An 18,801-nucleotide genomic window follows, 5' to 3' on the forward strand; every position below is an offset into this window, starting at 1 on the left:
TGTTGACTATGCCCAACCCAACCATTATTTTCTAAGTGTCCAGTTATCACATCCTTTAAAATAGATTCTAGCATTTTCCCTACTATTGATATCAGGCGAACAGGTCTGTAGTTCCCTGTTTTCTTTCTCCCTCCTTTCTTGAATAATACTGTTGCATTTAATACTTTCCAATCCACTGGGAATGTTTCAGAATCAAGGCAGATCACAAACAGCATATCCACTATCCCTGCAGCCACCTCTTTTAGAACCCCAGCATGTAGGCCTTCAGGTTCAGTGGATTTGACAGCTTTTGGTCCCATTAATTTCTTCAGTACCTTTTCTTTACGAATATTAATTATTTTAGGTACCTCACTCTCATTAAACCCGTAATTTTCCACTGTTACTGGTATGTTTTTTCTGTCTTCTACTGTGAAGACAGATACAAAATATTTGTTTAATTCTCTGCCATTTCCTTATTCCCCATTATAATTTACCCTGACTGCCTCTAAGGGACCCACATTCACTTTCTCTACCCTCTTCCTTCTAACATACTTGTAACAGCTCTTCCAATCTTTTTTTTTATGTTCTTTCATGAAATGTGGGCATCACCGGCAAGGCCAGCATTTGTTGCCCATCCCTAATTTCCCTTGACAACGGAGTGGCTTGCTAGACAATTTCAGAGGGCAGTTAAGATTCAACCACATTGCTGTAGGTCTGGAGTCACATGTAGGCCAGACCAGGTAAAGCAGATTTCCTTCCCCAGAGGGCTTTACTGAACTGGATGGGTTTTTTATAGAGTTATAGAGTTACACAGCACAGAAACAGGCCCTTCGGTCCACTGTGTCCGTGTCGGCCATCAAGCCTATCTATTCTAATCCCATTTTCCAGCACTTGGCCTTGTATGCTATGGCATTTCAAGTGCTGATCTAAATATTTCTTAAATGTTGTGAGGGTTCCTGCCTCTACCACCCTTCAGGCAATGTGTTCCAGACTCCAACCACCTTCTAGGTGAAAACATTTTTCCTCAAATCCCCTCTAAACCTCCGGCCCCTTACCTTAAATCTATGCCCCCTGGTTATTGACACCTCTGCTAAGGGAAAAAGTTTCTTCCTTTATACCCTATCTAAGCCCCTCATAATTTTGTATACCTCAATCAGGTTCCCCCTCAGCCTTCTCTGCTCTAAGGAAAATAACCCTAGCCTAACCAGTCTCTCTTCATAGCTGAAATGCTCCAATCCAGGCAACATCCTGGTGAATCTCCTCTGCATCCTCTCCAGAGCAATCACATCCTTCCTATAGTGTGCTGACCAGAACTGTACACAGTACTCCAGCTGTGGCCTAACTAGTATTTTATACAGCTCCTTCATAACCTCCCTGCTCTTATATTCTATGCCTCAGCTAATAAATGCAAGTATCCCATATACCTTCCTAATGACCTTATCTACGTGTGCTGCTGCCTTCAGTGATCTATGGGCAAGTACACCAAGGTGCCTCTGACCCTCTGTACTTCCGAGGGTCCTACCATCCATTATATATTCCCTTGACTTGTTAGTCCTCCCAAAATGCATCACCTCACACTTCTCAGGATTAAATTACATTTGCCACAGCTCCGCCTATCTTATTAACCCATTTATATCATCCTGTAATCTAAGGCTTTCCTCCTCACTATTTACAACACCACCAATTTTCCTGTCATCTGTGAACTTACTGATCATACCTCCTATATTCACGTCTAAATCATTAATGTACACTACAAACAGCAAGGGTCCCAGCACCGATTCCTGCGGTACACCGCTGGTCACAGGCTTCCACTTGCAAAAACAACCCTCGACCATCACCCTCTGCCTCCTGCCACTAAGCCAATTTTGGATCCAATTTGTTAAATTGCCCTGCATCCCATGGGCTCTTACCTTCTTGACCAATCTGGAAAGGGATCAAAGGATATGGGGGGAAAGCGGGAACACGTTACTGAGTTGGATGATCAGCCATGATCATAATGAATGGCGGAGCAGGCTCGAAGGGCCGAAGGGCCTACTCCTGCTCCTATTTTCTATGTTTCTATGCGGGACCTTGTCAAAAGCCTTACTGCAGTGACAATCAGTGCTACTTTCATGGCACCATTACGAAGACTAGCCCTGCCTCCTGTAAGGACTCCATTCCACTCTCCCAGTTTCTCTATCTTTGTCGCATCTGTCCTTCCACACCAGTGCTTCTGGTATGTCTTCCTTTTTCCTCAACCGAGGATTTCCCCCACCTTGGTTGACTGGGCCCACAACCGTGTCCGACACATTTCCTGCACTTCTGCTCTCACCCCTTCCCCTCTCTCTCAGAACCACAATTGGGTTCCACTTGTCCACATCGTCCACCCCACCAGCCTCTGTATTCAATGGATCATCTGCAGCCATTTCTACCACCTTCAGCATGATTCCACCACCAAACACATCTTCCCCTCCCCTCCCTTTTCAGCATTCCAAAGGGCCTGTTCCCTCCATCACACCCTGGTCTGCTCCTCTATCATCCAACACTCTGTCCCCTTACCACAGCACCTTTTCATGTAAGTGCAGGAGATGCAACACCTGACTTTTTACCTCCTCTCTCCTCACTGTTCAAGGCCTCAAACACTCCTTCCAGGTGTAACAGTGATTTACATGTACTTCTCTCAATTTAGTATACTGTATTCACTGCTCACAATGCAGTCTGCTCTACATTGGAGAGAGCAAACACAGATTGGGTGATCTCTTTGTGGAACATCTCCGTTCAGTGCACAAGCCTGACCCCGAGCTTCCAAGTACAAATGCAAGGATGTTAATCTTGTTATAAAACACTGGTTCGGCCTCAACTGGAGTATCGCGCCCACTTCTGGGCACCATACTTTCGGAAGGATGTGAAGGCGTTAGAGAGGGCGCACGAAAGATTCACGAGATTGTTTCCATGGATGAGGAACTTCAGTTACGTAGGTGGCTTGGAGAAATTGGGATAGTTTTCCTTGGAAAAGAGAAGGTTGAGAGGAGATTTGATAGAGGTATTCAAAATCATGAGGGATCTGGACAGAGTAGATAAGTAGAAACTGTTCCCATTGGTGGAAGGATCAAGAATGAAAGGGCATGGATTTAAAGTAATTAGCAAAAGAAACAATGGTGACATGAGGAAAAACATTTTTATGCTGCGAGTAGTTAGGATCTGGAATGCACAGCCTGAGGAGGCAGGTTCAATCGAGGCATTCAAGTAGGAAGTGGATTATTATCTGAAAAGGAAGAACATGCAGGGCTATGGGGAGAAGGCAGGAGAGAGGCACTAGGTGAATTGCTCCTTCAGACAGCCAGCACAGACAGGACAGGTGAAATGGCCTCCCTCTGTTCTGTAACCATTCAAGGATTCTATGTTTGACCTGATGTCAATTTGCACATGACTCAGGTAGTAATCCAGAGTTTATATTGCCTCTGAGGGTCAGCTTATTAATTTGGACCTAGCTCCTCAAACTCCCTCAGCAGCACTTCATTCCTCATTCTACATATGTCAATGATTCCTACATGCACCACGAAAACAGGATCTTCCCTGTCCCACTCTATGTTCTTCTCCAGCCATGAGGAGATGTCTTTAACCCTGGCACCAGGCAGGCAAAACGCCCTTTGGAACTCCTGGTTGCAGTTGCAGAGAATATAATCTATTCTCCTGACTATACTGTCCCCTATTACTACCACATGTCTTTACACTGCCCCCTCCCTCCTTGAATGGCTTCCTGCACCATGGAACTGTGTCAGTTTGCTCATCCAACCTGCAAACAGTGCCCTCACCTACATAGACAGCAAGAACACATACTTGAATATTGCTGAAAAAAGAGATATGCTGGTGAAGCTTTACATCTTATACTGATCAGGACAAATGCAAAAATGCCAAATTTCAAAAGATCACTGCAATTTATACTACAGGAGAAAACGGTACTGATTGGTTGGCAAGTTGACTCTGATTGGCTGAGGTGTTGCCATGGAGAAAGCAAAGGGGAAGTATAAGCTCCCCAAGCTTCTGGGTAATTCAAAATAAGTGCAAGGCTTGAATATATTCCTTGTGTTTGCAGAGAACGGGTCCCTGTCTATGAATGCATGTTGCTTCTAGCAAGTGTAAATGAGCCACGTTCCAAGCTCGACTGATTATCATCGGTTGGTCGCAATAGGCTGAGTGCTGAGCATACTCAACCAACCCTCACCTAAAAAACCCAAAACAAAACATCTACTGTTAGATGTGATTCCGTGATTGGGCAGCACTTGTTGAACAATCCTGAGTGCACTAATAGACCCATAATGTCTGCACCACAGACTCCAGCTCTACATCTCTGAATTGGAGTTCCTCAGGATATAGACACTGACCGTAGATGTGATTTTCCAGGATCACAAAGCTTTCCACAGCCTCCACATGCTGCAGTTGGGGCACACCACCTACTGTGCCATCCCTATTTATTTAATTAATTAGCCTATGTAGTTAATCAACTTAATTAATAGTATTTAGTCTTTTAATTAATTACTTTATCTAGTTTAAGTTATAGGTAACTGGTTGTCCATTCTGCATTATTGCTGATCCAAGTTCAAAGCTAGATGTATCAAATCGTGTGTTCTATTCCAGAAAGCCAGTTGGTGAAGGATAGAACTGGAGCCAATCATTTTTTATATTTATTTGCAGAGTTTTTTTATTCTTTCATGGGCTGTGGGCATCGCTGGCAAGGCCAGAATTTGTTGCCTATCCCTAATTGCCCTTGAGAAAGTGATGGTGAGCCACCTTCTTGAACTGCTGCAGTTCATGTGGTGTAGGTACACCTACAATACTGCTGGAAGGGAGTTCCAGGTTTTTGACCCAGCGCCAGTAAAGGAATGGCGATTTACCTATACTGAATCCCCCACCATCAACATCCTGGGGGTTACCAGTGATCAAAAAATTAACTGGACCAGCCATATAAATAATGTGGCTACAAGAGCAGGTCAGAGGCTGGGAATTTAGCAGTGAGTAACTCACCTCCTGACTCCCCAAAAGCTGTCCACCATTTACAAGTCACAAGTCAGGAGTTACATAGAATTATATCATCGTTCCTTCACTGTTGTTGGGTCAAAATCCATAAACTCCATCCCTAACATCACTGTGGGTGTACCTACACCACATGGAGTGCAGCAGTTCAAGGGCAATTAGGGATGGCCAATAAATGCTAGCCTTGACAGTATTGCTCACATCCCAAGAGCAAATAAAAAAAACTTAAAATCTCATGTTGATTTTTGATAAAGGTGAAGCTGAGTACACTGTGCACCAGTATCTGTTGAAATTTTAAGTAGTTGCCTGACTCCAGTTTAAGTCTAACACACTGCATGTCATCTAAACCAATGGCATTGGTCTTATTGATGATGAAGACTTCTTCTGTCCTTGGTTCATCATCTATTGTTCTAGTTGTCTCTCTTTATGCAGGCAACACTTTTCCATGACACTTCAGCACGATATGGTTGCTTTTGCTGAACTTGTTGCACATTTTCCCAAAGGTAGGACATAGTTCTCTTTTGTAGAACTTATGTCTCTTTCCGCAGTTCCAGCACTCATAAGTCTCAGACATTGTCACAAAAGTTATCCTCTGTTGCGCCCTGGCCTTCTGTACCACACTCACACCCTATCCACTTGAATCCCTGATGATTCTGAGTTGCAAGATGCTTTCAGATGCATGACAAATCTCAACCACCTTCAACAGGGTTAGATTGTCCTCTCAAAGCAGACTCTCTTGCACCTTCACATCTGCAATCCTAAACATGAGTCAATCTCGATCTCGTCTGGCATTATAGAGTGGAACTCAAGTCCTTCGGCGAATGTTCACTGTGCTGTATGATATGTCATATGACTCCCCAGTTTCTTGCATTCTCCTCTTAAATTTATATCTCGCTAAAGGAACGTTTTTGCATGGTTAGCAGTACCAAGACAACTTCATCATCCGCAGTATTTTGCTTTTATTTTAGTGTTTAATTCACTGCCACTTCTCTTCCAGGAATGCCTACCTTGAAGAAGTTCTGCTCTTCTCTCCGACGGGATTTTCGTTTGTCTCTTTTACCTTATTCACCTTCATTGCTTTCTATTTCCCTCCTGGTGTTTGATAAGGTATCTACCAAAACTCGTTTCCACAGCCACATCTCCTTCCTCAGTGACTGTCTCCGGCTCCGACTTATTCCACGCGGATTCCAACTGCAGTTTCACCCATCATGCTTTGAAACCACCCAGGATCACAGGTATCTCCGAGAAATACAACGTTCCTCGGACTGCTACTCTCGCCGCATCCTGAGATCCACACTCAGTGCTATGCGCTGCCACATGCACACACTGGACCTCTCTCTCCAGCGGCACCGCCTCACCTTATCTCAAAGCTGTTCTACTCCGCAGTTTCATTTCATCTTTCATCTCATCCGACGCATTAACAAAAAACTTTTTTTCTTCCTTTCAGGTGTTAAGGAACGCAAGCTCCAGCAGCTGATGGGGACTAATGCCCCTCCAGATCCTCCTTCCGCTTCACTTCCCTCTGACCCCACCCCTTCTGATCTGACCCCTTGCCGTGTATACACTATACCCTCTGACCTCCCCCTCTCTGATGCTGAGCGTTCTGTACTCAGCAAAGGTCTCAGTTTTATCCCCTTACGCCCCCACCTCAATGAATTTCGCACTCGGCATGACGTTGAGCTCTTCTTCCGTCGCCGCCGCCTCCGGGCTCACTTCTTTGACCAGGAGTCCTCCCATGACCAGCAGACCCATTCACCCACCTCCAGCATTCTCCCTCTACCTGGACCCCTCCCACTGGCCTCTTACCTGCTCTTGATCTCTTCATTGAAAACTGTCGGCGAGACATTGGTCGTCTCAATTTCTCTGCCCCACTCACTCACTCTAACCTGTCCCCCTCTGAACTTGAGGCACTCCGTTCTCTCAGGTCTAACTCCGACATGGTCATCAAACCTGCAGACAAGGGTGGTGCTGTTGCCGTACAGCGTACCGACCTCTACCTTGCAGAAGCTCAACGCCAACTCACGGACACTTCTTCCTACCTCCCTCTGGACCATGACCCCACCACCGAACATCAAGCCACCGTCCAAAGGACTGTCACTGACCTCATCTCCTCTGGAGATCTTCCCTCTCCAGCTTCCAACCTCATAGTCCCACAACCCCGGACAGCCCGCTTCTACCTCCTTCCCAAAATCCACAAACGGGACTGTCCCGGCAGACCCATTGTGTCAGCCTGCTCCTGCCCCACTGAACTTATTTCTTCCTATCTTGACTCTATCTTTTCTCCGCTGGTCCAGTCTCTTCCCACCTACATCCGTGACTCTTCTGACGCCCTACGTCATTTTGACAATTTCCAGTTTCCTGGTCCCAACCGCCTCCTCTTCACTATAGACGTCCAATCGCTCTACACCTCCATCCCCCACCAGGATGGTTTGAGGGCTCTCCGCTTCTTCCTTGAACAGAGGCCCAACCAGTCCCCATCCACCACCACCCTCCTCCGCCTGGCTGAACTTGTTCTCACATTGAACAACTTCTCCTTTAACTCCACGCACTTCCTTCAAGTAAAAGGTGTCGCTATGGGTACCCGCATGGGTCCTAGTTATGCCTGTCTTTTTGTGGGATATGTCGAGCATTCTTTGTTCCAGTCCTACTCAGGTCCCCTCCCCCAACTCTTTTTCTGGTACATCGGTGCTGTTTCCTGCTCCCGCCCCGAACTGAAAAACTTTATCAACTTTGCTTCCAATTTCCACCCTTCTCTCACCTTTACATGGTCTATCTCTGACACTTCCCTTCCCTTCCTCGACTTCTCTGTTTCCATCTCTGGGGATAGGTTGTCTTCCAATATCCATTATAAGCCCACCGACTCCCACAGCTACCTCAACTACACTTCTTCACACCCTACCTCCTGTAAGGACTCCATTCCATTCTCCCAGTTTCTCCGTCTCCGACGCATCTGCTCTGATGATGCTACCTTCCATGACGGTGCTTCTGATATGACCTCCTTTTTCCTCAACCGAGGATTTCCCCCCACTGTGGTTGACAGGTCCCTCATCCGTGTCCGACCCATTCCCCCACCTCTACCCTCACCCCTTCCCCTCCCTCCCAGAACCGTGACAGGGTTCCCCTTGTCCTCACTTTTCACCCCACCAGCCTCCATATCCAAAGGATCATCCTCCGCCATTTCCGCCACCTCCAGCGTGATGCCACTACCAGTCGCATCTTCCCCTCCCTTCCCCTGTCAGCATTCCGAAGGGATCGTTCCCTCCGCGACACCCTGGTCCACTCCTCCATTACCCCCACCACCTCGTCCCCTTCCCATGGCACCTTCCCCTGCAATCGCAGGAGGTGTAATACCTGCCCATTTACCTCCTCTCTCCTTACTATCCCAGGCCCCAAACACTCCTTTCAGGTGAAGCAGCGATTTACTTGTACTTCTTTCAATGTAGTATACTGTATTCGCTGCTCACAGTGTGGTCTCCCCTACATTGGGGAGACCAAGCGCAGACTGGGTGACCGCTTTGCGGAACATCTCCGCTCAGTTCGCAAGCAGGACCCTGAGCTTCCGGTTGCTTGCCATTTCAACACTCCCCCCTGCTCTCATGCTCACATCTCTGTCCTGGGATTGCTGCAGTGTTCCAGTGAACATCAACGCAAGCTTAAGGAACAGCATCTCATCTACCGATTAGGCACACTACAGCCTGCCAGACTGAACATTGAGTTCAATAATTTCAGAGCATGACAGCCCCCCATTTTACTTTCATTTTTAGTGATTTTTTTGTTTCTTTTTACATTCTTTTTTACAATCTTTTTTTAGCATTTATTTCATTTCATCTTAGTTTGTTCAGTTTGCTTACTCACTTTTTTTCAGGTTGTTTTTTCAGGTTTGCACTTGCTGCTGTTCAATATTCAGTGTATTTACACCTAATCTGTACTAATGCTTTGTCTTTCAACACACCATTAACATATTGTTTGCCTTTGCTCCGTGACCTTTTGGTCAGCTATGCAGCCTGGTCCAATCTAGACCTCCTTTGTTACCTCTTGCCCCACCCCCACCTCACTTGCTTATAACCTGTGACTTTTCTAATATTTGTCAGTTCCGATGAAGGGTCACTGACCCGAAACGTTAAGTCTGCTTCTCTTTCCACAGATGCTGCCAGACCTGCTGAGTGGTTCCAGCATTTCTTCTTTTTATTTCATCATCACAGGAGCCATCTTGCCTCTGTCTCCACTTTCAACCCAGTCCGACCATGTGGAGTAGACTTTGTGTGCTTCTTCTCCTATCACTGAGAAATGTCTCTACCTGTACACTATAAAATCAAGTTTAATAAATTTCAACTTATCTTCTTTAAACCTAAGAAAGCCTGTTTGTGCTGGTTTCTTTGCCTTATAATTGGAAAGCAGTGAACAAAGGTTCACCAAGGGGGAGCTAAAAACACAGGGCTGAATTTTACCAGCCCCTCGATGCCGCAGGTCGCAGCGCGGGGGCCGGTAAAATGCTGCGGGGAGAGGCCCGCCTTGACCCGCGACGTCAGGAATGGCCCGCTGCATATTACCGGCGGCAGCGGAACCTCAGTGCAGACCCCCCCATCGTCGCACGGCAGCGGCACCACAATCAACATATGGTAATGATTATTTACCTTTGCTGATTATGCAGCCCGCCGACTCTCCACCAGCACTGCTGGATTTTTCACTGAACGGGTGGCCGTCACATGCCGTCCCGTTCACGATCTGAAAAGCCGGCAGGTCCTCGGAGGCAGAAGTTGTCGCCAGCGAAGGTATGTTGTGTTATTCAGGGGTCTGACTCTGCATTACGGAAGGCAGGAGGGCGGGGGAATACACAGGGGTCTAACTCTACATTCTGGAAGGGAGGAGGGAGGGAGGATATGCAGGGGTCGCAGTCTGCATTCTTAAAGGGAGGGGGTCTGGGATTACTGGAGGGAAAGCTGTGCTGGCATGAAGGGAGGTACTGTGTACCATCCCTCCGTTAACAGTGTACGCTCTGTGTTTGTTCGTGTTAGTGAGGGAGTAATGGCACTCTAGACATCCTGAGTGCGGGGAGGGTGCCAGAAAGGGCAGGAGCATTAAGGTTATCTGGATGGTGGGGGCAATCAATTCAGCTGGTAGATCTTGATGTGGTCGTGCTGTACCACTCTAAGTGTTGGCCAAGATGGGCAATGCCATGGCACGTCACATAGTTGATCCAGGACAGCAGCTGATGTACCCATCAACACCAATCCCTGCCCTGTTAGGAACCTTTAAATACATGAAGGGTTCAACTTTATTTATCACATGGAAGTAGGTATGGCTCATCCTACATTGTGTGATCCTCTGTACGTGAGAATCCGTATGCAGCAGAGGCAATACCAACAGGCAGGTGTGATCCACGTAGAGGACCTGGTCCTGAGCAGCAGCCCCCAAGGGGAGCCCGCCATTACAGTTGCTGTGCCTCTACAGGCCCCACATGACATGTCATCGGATGTCAGAGGAGATTGCGCATATAGAGAGGGTGGTGACACGTCTCTGTGTCCTGCTCAAGGTTGACCTGCAGCCCATTGGCTCCGGTGGACATCCCATGCCTTTTTTCCTCATAGTGGCAGCGGTTTTCAAGCCTGACACCTCTGCAGACTTTTAGGGGCCCACCAGAGACCTTTGTGGGGTCATACAGTCAGCAGTGCACCGCTGCATCAGGGAGGTCACCAATGCCCTGCACTGGAGGGCCAGTGAGCATGTCGGCTTCAGGACTGACTCTCACAGCCAGGCCCAGAGGACCATTGGTTCTGGCACCATTGCTGGAGAACCATATGTTGTCATGTTCATAGACTGCACTCATGTATTGTCACTGGACTAGTAACCCAGAGACCCAGGGTATTGCTCTGGGGACATGTGTTCAAATCTCACCACAGCAGAAGGTGGAATTTGAATTCAATTAATAAATCTGGAATGAAAAAACTAGTCTAATGATGTCCATGAAACCATTGTCAATTGTTGTAAAAACCCATCTGGTTCACTAATGTCCTTTAGGGAAGGAAATCTGCTGTCCTTACCTGGTCTGCCCTACATGTGACTCCAGACCCACAGCAATGTGCTTCACTCTTAAATGCCCTCTGAAATGGCCTAGCAAGCCACTCAGTTGTATCTAACAGCTACAATGTTAATAAAAAGGAATGAAACCGGACGGACCACCCGGCATCGACCTAGGCATCAGAAACGACAACGGCAAACCCAGCCCTGTTGACCCTGCAAAGTCCTCATTACTAACATCTGGGGGGCTTGTGCCAAAGTTGGGAGAGCTGTCCCACAGACTAGTCAAGCAACAGCCTGACATAATCATACTCATGGAATCATACCTGACAGAAATGTCTCAGACACTGCCATCATCATCCCTGTGTATGTCCTGTCCCACCAGCAGGACAGACCCAGCAGAGGTGGCGGCACAGTGATATACAGTAGGGAGGGAGTTGCCCTGGGAGTCCTCAACATCGGCTCTGGACCCCATGAAGTCTCATGGCATCAGATCAAACATGGACAAGGAAACCTCCTGCTGATTACCACCTACCGCCCTCCCTCAGCTGATGTGTCAGTACTCCACCATGTTGAACAACACTTGGAGGAAGTATTGAGGGTGGCGAGGGCACACAGAATGTAGTCTGGGTGGGGGACTTCAATGTCTATCACCAAGAGTGGCTCAGTAGCACCACTACTGACCGAGCTGGCCGAGTCCTAAAGGACATATCTGCTAGACTGGATATGCAGCAGGTGGTGAGGGAACCAACAAGAGGGGAAAACAAACTTGACCTCGTCCTCACCAATCTGCCTGCCGCAGATGCATCTGTCCATGACAGTATTGGTAGGAGTGACCACCGCACAGTCGTTGTAGAGACGAAGTCCCGCCTTCGCATTGAGGATACCCTCCATCGTGTTGTGTAGCACTATCACCGTGCTAAATGGGATAGATTTCGAACAGATCTAGCAATGCAAAACTGGGCATCCGTGAGGCGCTGTGGGCCATCAGCAGCAGCAGAATTGTAACCTCATGGCCCGGCATATCCCCCACTCTACCATTACCATCAAGCCAGGAGACCAACCCTGGTTCAATAAAGAGTGCAGGAGGGCATGCCAGGAGCAGCACCAGGCATACCTCAAAATGAGGTATCAACCTGGTGAAGCTACAACACAGGACTATCTGCGTGCCAAACTGCATAAGCAGCATGCGATCCCATAACCAACGGATCAGATCTGAGCTCTGCAGTCCTGCCACATCCAGCCATGCATGGTGGTGGACAATTAAACAACTAACTGGAGGAAGTGGCTTCATAAATATCCCCATCCTCAATGATGGGGGAGCCCAGCACATCAGTGCAAAAGATAAGGCTGAAGCATTTGCAACAATCTTCAGCCAGAAGTGCCAGGTTGATGATCCATTTTGGCCTCCTCCTGAAGTCCCCAACATCACAGATGGCAGACTTCAGCCAATTCGATTCACTCCGCGTGATATCAAGAAACAACTGAAGGCACTGGCTACTGCAAAAGCTATGGGCCCTGACAATATTCCGGCAATAGTACTGAAGACCTGTGCTCCAGAATTTGCCATGCCCCTAGTCAAGCTGTTCCAGTACAGCTACAACACTGGCATCTACCCTGTAATGTGGAAAATTACCCAGGTATGTCCTGTACACAAAAAGCAGGACAAGTCCAACCCGGCCAATTACCGTCCCATCAGCCTACTCTCAATCATCAGTAAAGTGATGGAAAGTGTCATCGACAGTGCTATCAAGCAGCACTTGCTTAGCAATAACCTGCTCAGTGACGCTCAGTTTGGGTTCAGTCAGGGCCACTCAGCTCCTGACCTCATTACAGCCTTGGTTCAAACATGGACAAAAGAGCTGAACTCAAGAGGTGAGGTGAAAGTGACTGCCCTTGACATCAAGGCAGCATTTGACCAAGTATGGCATCAAGGAGCCCTAGCAAAACTAAGATCAATGGGAATCAGGGGGAAAACTCTCCACTGGCTGGAGTCATACCTTGCGCAAAGGAAGATGGTTGTGGTTGTTGGAGGTCAATCATCTTAGTCCCAGGACATCACTGCAGGAGTTCCTCAGGGAAGTGTCCTAGGCCCAACCATCTTCTGCTGCTTCATCAATGACCTTCCTTCAATCATAAGGTCAGAAGTGGGGATGTTCGCTGATGATTGCACAATGTTCAGCACCATTCATGACTACTCAGATACTGAAGCATTCTGTGTAGAAATGCAGCAAGACCTGGACAATATTCAGGCTTGGGCTGATAAGTGGCAAGTAACATTCGTGCCACACAAGTGCCAGGCAACGATCATCTTCAACAAGAGAGAATCTAACCATCTCCCCTTGACATTCAATGGCATTACCATCGCTGTATCCCCCACTATCAACATCCTAGGGGCTACCATTGACCAGAAATTGAACTGGAGTAGCCATATAAATACTGTGGCTACAAGAGCAGGTCAGAGGCTAGGAATCCTGAGGCGAGTAACTCACCTCCTGACTCCCCAAAGCCTGTCCACCATCTACAAGGCACAAGTCAGGAGTGTGATGGAATACTCTCCACTTGCTTGGATGGGTGCAGCTCTGACAACACTCAAGAAGCTCGAAACCATCCAGGACAAAGCAGCCCGCTTGATTGGCACCCCATCTACAAACATTCACTCCCTCCACCACCGACGCACAGTGGCAGCAGTGTGTACCATCTACAAGATGCACTGCAACAATGCACCAAGGCTCCTTAGACAGCACCTTCCAAACCCACGACCTCTACCAACTAGAAGGACAAGGGCAGCAAATACATGGGAACGCCACCACCTGCAAGTTCCCCTCCAAGTCACACACCATCCTGACTTGGAACAATAGCGCCGTTCCTTCACTGCCGCTGGGTCAAAATCCTGGAACTCCCTTCCTAACAGCACTGTGGGTGTACCTACCCCACATGGACTACAGCGGTTCAAGAAGGCAGCTCACCACCACCTTCTCAAGGGCAATTAGGGATGGGCAATAAATGCTGGCCTGGCCAGCGATGCCCACATCCCATGAATGAATTTTTAAAAATGTGGCCATCAGGCCTACTGCCAGGCCACCACCTGCAGACGTCACCATTAGACGTCCCAGGGGAGAACCTTTCCTAGTCACCCCCACAAATCTGAAAAGGGCAAAGGGTGATAGGAGCCCAAGCAGTCCTGGGAGAGAAAGGAAAGCAGGAGACACAGGGGGCCCTCCTCTAGACAAAAAGGAAGATGCTGTGAGCAAGAATGAGACCCGGAGACCTGTGTGCTTCCATTGTAATAAAGCAGGGCATTTAAAAGCAGACTGCTGGAAACTAAAGGGGAAACCTGTAGGGTTAATCGGGGTATACCCGCTCAGTGAAGACAGGAACCTAATGGAAACCTGGAGTGCAACCTAGTTTCGGAACTGGTGAACGTAGGGATTGTCCTGCTCCTAGGTAATGATCTGGCAGGAGTGAAGGTGGTAGTCCCCCCAGTAGTGAAAGAAAGACTGCAGGTGGTCAGAGAGACAGGGCAGTGGCATGAGATGGTCTTCTGCAGAGTCTCTGAATGTGTAGTGGGTCAGGTGATGATCAAACCAGCTCCCCCAGTGAAGGCTGTATTGGCACTGCAGGCAGATGACCAGATCTGTCTGTCTGAGACTTTCTTTGGAAAGTTAGGAGACCCAGGGAATTAATTAAATGGATTTTCCCTGGGAGAGGTTAGTGAGCCAACCCAGTATTGTGAGAGTTAGCACAGGCTGCCCAGTCTGAAAGTGAAGCAGAGGGAGTTCCTGATTGCTACTATTTAAAGAATGAGGTACTGATGAGGAAATGGAGTTCTCCTCACAAACCTGAGAGCAAGGAGTGGACAGTAGTTCACCAGTTAGTGGTGCCACAGAGGTACCAGAGAGAAATATTAAGAAGGGCCCATGAGATTACAGTGGCTGTACATGCCGGTATATGAAAAACCAAAGCCCGCAGACAGCAGTTCAATGGGCCAAAACTCCACAAAGATGTGGTGGAATACTGCAGGAGTTGCCACATGTGCCAGGTTGAGGGGAAACCCCAACTTATAGGGAAACCTGCACCCCTATGTCCCATATAGGTGGAAGGAGAACCCTCCAGCAGAGGGCTGGTGAACTGTAAGGGGCCCCCACCGAGAACAAAAGGAAACAGGCAGTCACAAGGCTGGCAAAAGTTTCGAAAGAGAAGGGAAGAAAGTGACCAAGACGGCAGGTTAAAGGAAGTCTGGGAGGAATCCCAGATGAAAACCCCTACCGTCTGGTCAGCCAACCCCGAAAAATGTGAAAGGTTCGATCCCACATCCTCCTATGTAAATGCAGACACTAGAAGCACCCCACCAGGATTTCCAGGAACCTGCAGAGACAAAGGAAGACCTCTTTGCGGCAGTGAAACAGTGAGGGTGATGCCTCACCTGGTAAAAGTGCCACAGGGAAGTGCAGTAGAGTCTGCACAAATACCTGCAGACAGGAGTGTCCTCTGGGACAAAGGGGAGATTAGCAAAGAATCCTCCCCAACTGTCAGAACCAAAGAGAACCATCCATCCCCTGAAGTCAAAAGCCTTTGCATGACTCAGCAAAGCACTGAAACAGAGTTCAGGATAGACCCACCCACTACGACTCTCCTGAAAAGAAAATGACCTCAGCAGGAACAAAGACTCTAGGCAGTCATGGAAATGGGCAAACGGAAGAGAAACTTCGCCAAAAAAGAACCACATGTTTATTGGGATGCCAAAAAAGGGGCGATTTTAATAAGTTTTAGGATTTATGAATGAATGTGAATGAATGAGAGAGAGAGATGAGTGTTTTTCCCTGGTATCTTATATTTTCTCTCTTGACTCTTTTAATGAAATACGTTCTTTAAAAATCGTATTTCATTCTACTGGGTGTGGAGGTGACATGCTAGGCCCCCACCTGCCAAGAATGAGGCACATTAATTTTGTCATGAACATTGATTTTAAATTGTTGCTGAAGCAAGGAAATGACTTGCTAAACAGATCAACCGTGGCTGGAAAAGACATTTGCATACTAACAGAGAGTATTTGGAAGGACAAAGGACCATCCCTGACACATTCAACCCACAATGGATGTTGATCACCAGACAGTGAGGGGATGGGGAAGCGTATTCCAGGGCCTGCTGGGGTAATGCAATCCATAGGGGCCAGGACTGGTTAGAGCAGCTGGTCACATGACTAACTGGCTGTTCCAGGGCTTTCTTTTGAACTGGCTACAGAGAGTTTGAATTCAGAAAGACTGTTTCTCTTGGACTGAGAAGATCTCTCCTGTCTGCTCCCATCTCTTTCTCACAAGCCTCTGAATCCACTGAAGACACATGAACCCCAAGAAAGAAACGTCTCCTACAGTGAACAAGGTTTACGAAGAATACTGGGCCCCAACGAAAAGCAAGATTTACCTACAATCAAGGATTCTACAATGAGCTCGAAGAACCATGACAAAAACTCTTCCAATATTGCGTCAAACCTTTCCACTTTATTTTCCTTCTGCTCTTTTCTGTCTCTATTTGCATGTGTGTATCACATATGCATGCTAGCGTGGGCATGTCGTATATCCGTAGCCGTCAACCAAATTAGAGTGTAAGTTCAAGTTTAACAAATTACAGCTTTTCTTCTTTAAACCTAAGAAAGCCTGTTTGTGCTGGTTTCTTTGCCTTATAATTGGAAAGTGGTGAACAAGATTCAGTAAGAGGGAGCTAAAAACAGTGTTTTTAAAATTAAACCCTGTTACGGTAAGACCAGGAGATGCTGAAAGGGACCCCAAGACACCTTCCTCACCGGGTCATAACAACATAGTTCCATTCTCCAATATTAAAATCCCTGAGCTTAATAAATAGAAAATTGATGAGAAAAAGCACAAAAGACCCATGATGTTCACTAAGCTGCAAAAATCACTGAATTATATCATTGGAGATATTTAAAGCAGGACACTGATGGCATTCATTGGGTGCCTCTCTCATCTGCTCAGAAAAGCAGCTCAAGATCAGAACCTGGTAAGGCAGAAGGACCAATGCAGGTTAAGTCCCATGGGCCATCTTAACTGCCCCCACCCACCCTGTTACCAAAAATTTAAGTCGGCCCTTTGGACTCCGTGCACTGGGATAGGAATCATATTAGTTATATAAAAACTTCACATCAGGAAATCTACAACAGATTTCACCCAAAGCATTGTTCCATAACAAACCAGAAGAAATATAGCTTAGAAAATAGTTTCACAATTCCTTGTGGACTGATTCAATCTTTGCTATGTTTGTCCCATTTGTATTTTGCCATGTAGTATCACTTGAAAATAAATCTATTATCTTTAGCTAAAACATAACTGTCTGGCAGTGTGGCATTTAATGGTTTTGCAGATTTGGTACTTTTTTTTTTATAGAGTGCTGTTATGGATGCTGGACCTTGTAATGTAATTGTGTCTTAAAAATTGTGATTTTTAAAAGTTCAAGATGGAGTCCAGAAGGTGAGCTGACCTCACCTCCACTCTGTGAAAAGTTGCCAGGACAACAGAGAATACACATCAAAGACTGTCTTCAAAAAATAGAGATTACAGCACTAAAACCTGAATAGTAATGGGTGTTGCCCTCCCAAGCTTTCCACTGTAAAACAAGGAGTTGGTAATTCAGAACATGCAACTGAATCAGACAGATGTTGAGACCTGGGGATAATGTAAAGGCCCGAGTTCCTTTGTGATTGCAGACTTTGGTCTCTGCATTTTGGAGCACAGCAACAAACTATTGACTCCTAAGAGCAGATAAATTGAACAGACTTTCTGGAGAAAAGGAAGCTGTAACCAACAGTTGTGCCTCAAACAGGCTGTAAGAAGGGCCCGTTCGAGGAGCAGCCTCAGGCAAGCTGTAAGAGAAGACACCCAGCAGTGACAGCTGGAGAGAGAGCGAACGCCTGCTCTCTGAAGATATACAGCAAAAGGTTTCCAGCTTCCGTAGTATTTTACTCTTATTTTAATGTGAAGACTTAAACCTGTTTTAAGAGTCAAGGCTTGTGGAGGAATAAAGGGCCTATGGGATCACCAGAAATCACATTATCTACAGATGTCCTGGTCAGAAGTGCTCGGAGAGGTGAGCGATATGAATACTGATTTTTGAAATGTCTGGGAGATCCAACCCATTGCAACTGTGACAGCTTTGAGCCTGATAACAGCAAAGGATCTTGTCATTAAAAAGGACTGCGTGTGGTTTTCAAGTGTTTCAATAAGTAAAGAAAATACCTTTATTTGTAATTTGGGGTATCAGCTACTTGCAAAGTGCTATTTAGTTTATTGGGGATTTCTTTTAATTCAGTTGTTATAATAAAAGTCTTAAAATGTGGAATCTTGTGTCATTCGTTAAATTGGTCTGGGCGTTCATATCTTGTATTTTTCACATTAATGACCTTCCTGAAATTGCAACAGTGTTAGTCCTTTATACCTAACGATGAAGGACATGGTCAGCATATGCCAACCTCACCCCTCTTGCACTATGGCTTAATTAGAGATAAATGACGGGAAACAATCATGAGGCAAATTTTAATCTCCAAGAACATGGATTGGGGTTGGTCGGAAGGTAAAACCTTTTAAAATCTCAAATCTAACCCCAACTTCCGATTTTAACAGAGGCGGGTTGGGGCCAAGTGATCAACCCACTTGCAAGAAATCTTCTAAGGATGTTGCATGCCTCCATTTCCGCAGGATTTTTATTCTTAACTCGTAGAGGCCAGGATTCCTGGGCCTTAGGAATCCCAAAAGGTAAAAGGAGATGAGAATGGCCAGA

This window comes from Heterodontus francisci, chromosome 18 (genome assembly GCF_036365525.1).
Source record: "Heterodontus francisci isolate sHetFra1 chromosome 18, sHetFra1.hap1, whole genome shotgun sequence".
NCBI classification, from domain to species: domain Eukaryota; kingdom Metazoa; phylum Chordata; class Chondrichthyes; order Heterodontiformes; family Heterodontidae; genus Heterodontus; species Heterodontus francisci.